Source organism: Triticum urartu, chromosome 3A (genome assembly GCF_056163025.1).
Source record: "Triticum urartu cultivar PI428250 chromosome 3A, HENAU_Tu73, whole genome shotgun sequence".
In the NCBI taxonomy this organism is placed as follows: domain Eukaryota; kingdom Viridiplantae; phylum Streptophyta; class Magnoliopsida; order Poales; family Poaceae; genus Triticum; species Triticum urartu.
This window is the reverse complement of record NC_141875.1, coordinates 352951163-352953498: the sequence shown is the minus strand read 5'-3', so window position 1 is coordinate 352953498 and position 2336 is coordinate 352951163.

Here is a 2336-nt window from a genome sequence, read left to right as displayed (position 1 = left end):
ATAACATAATTGGATCACATAACTATCCCTCAACATGCAACAAAGAGTCACTCCAAAGTCACTAATAGCGGAGAACGAACAAAGAGATTATGGTAGGGTACGAAACCACCTCAAAGTTATTCTTTCCAATCAATCCGTTGGGCTATTCCTATAGGTGTCACAAACAGCCCTAGAGTTCGTACTAGAATAACACCTTAAGACACAAATCAATCAAAACCCTAATGTAACCTAGATACTCCAATGTCACCTCAAGTATCCGTGGGTATGATTATACGATATGCATCACACAATCTCAGTTTCATCTATTCAACCAACACAAAGGACCTCAAAGAGTGCCCCAAACTTTCTACCGGAGAATCACGACGAGAACGTGTGCCAACCCCTATGCATAGGTTCCCAATGTCACGAAACCCGCAAGTTGATCACCAAGACATACATCAAGTGTTCTCAAATCTTTAAAGACTCAATCCGATAAGATTACTTCAAAGGGGAAACTCAATTCATTACAAGAGAGAAGAGGGGGAGGAGAAACATAGGATGCAACTATAATAGCAAAGCTCACGATACATCAAGATCGTATCATCTCGAGAACACGAGAGAGAGAGAGAGAGATCAAACACATAGCTACTGGTACATACCCTCAGCCCCGAGGGAGAACTACTCCCTCCTCGTCATGGAGAGCGCCGGGATGATGAAGATGGCCACTGGTCCCCCCTCCGGCAGGGTGCCGGAACAGGGTCCCGATTGACTTTTGGTGGCTACGGAGGCTTCTGGCGGCGGAACTCTCAATCTAATCTCTGTTCTGGAAGTTTTAGGGTATATGGAGTTATATAGGCAGAAGAAGCACGTCAGGGGAGCCACGAGGGCCCCACGAGGCAAGGGGGCGCACCCCAGGGGGGTGGGCGCGCCCCCCACCCTCGTGGCTTCCTCGTTCCTTCCTTGATGTGGGGTCCAAGTCCATCGGGTGGCTTTCGTTCCAAAAATAACTTCTCTAGTTGATTTTGTTCCGTTTGGACTCCATCTGATATTCCTTTTCTTCAAAACACCGAAATAGGCAAAAAAAGCAAATCTGGGCTGGGCCTCCGGTTAATAGGTTAGTCCCGAAAGTATTATAAAAGTGGACAATAAAGCACAATATTGCCCAAAACAGTAGATAATATAGCATGGAGCAATCAAAAATTATAGATATGTTGGAGACGTATCACTTGCCATGGCTATTAGCTGGTGCTTGAAGCGTTCCTGCTCAAGAGGTTCCTCAGGCACGATGAAATCTTCGGTGCCGAGGCTCACCTCGTCTTCGGAGATCGGAAGGTAATTATCGTCCTCCGAATCTTCGTGTGTGGCCTGTTTAACAGGGCTAACCTGCTCATCTTCCCGTTCATCTTGTTTGTTTGCTTTATCAACGGGGTCTTCGTTGTCTTCGGCACCATCCAGAGTGTCATCTTCTCCCGTGCCGGTGTTGCTGTCTTTACTGCGGCACGACTTAGAGCGGCACCGCTGATACCTCTCCAACGTATCTATAATTTTTGATTGTTCCATGCTATTATCTTATCAACCTTGGATGTTTTATATGCATTTATATGCTATTTTATATGATTTTTGGGACTAACCTATTAACCTAGATCCCAATGCCAGTTTCTATTTTTTCCTTGTTTTAGAGTATCGCAGAAAAGGAAAATCAAACAGAGTCCAATTGACCTGAAACTTCACGGAACTTATTTTTGGAAGGGGAGCAAACCAGAAGACTTGGGGTGTACGTAAGGGAAGCAACGAGGAAGGCACGAGGCAGGGGGCGCGCCCACCCCCTAGGCACGCCCTCCACCCTCGTGGGCCCCTCGTGGCCCCCCTGACATACTTCTTCCTCCTATATATACCCATATACCCTAAAAACTTCGGGGAGCACGATAGATCGGGAGTTCCGCCGCCAGAAGCCTCCCTAGCCACCGAAAACCAATCTAGACCCATTTCGGTACCCTGCCGGAGGGGGGAACCCCTCTCCGGTGGCCATCTTCATCATCCCAGTGCTCTCCATGACGAGGAGGGAGTAGTTCCCCCTCGGGGCTGAGGGTATGTACTAGTAGCGATGTGTTTGATCTCTCTCTCTCTCTCTCTCTCGTGTTCTTGAGGTGATACGATCTTGATGTATCGCGAGCTTTGCTATTATAGTTGGATCTTATGATGTTTCTCCCCCTCTACTCTCTTGTAATGGATTGAGTTTTCCCTTTGAAGTTATCTTATCGGATTGAGTCTTTAAGGATTTGAGAAGACTTGATGTATGTCTTGCGTGGGATACCCGTGGTGACAATGGGGTATCCTATTGATCCACTTGATGTATG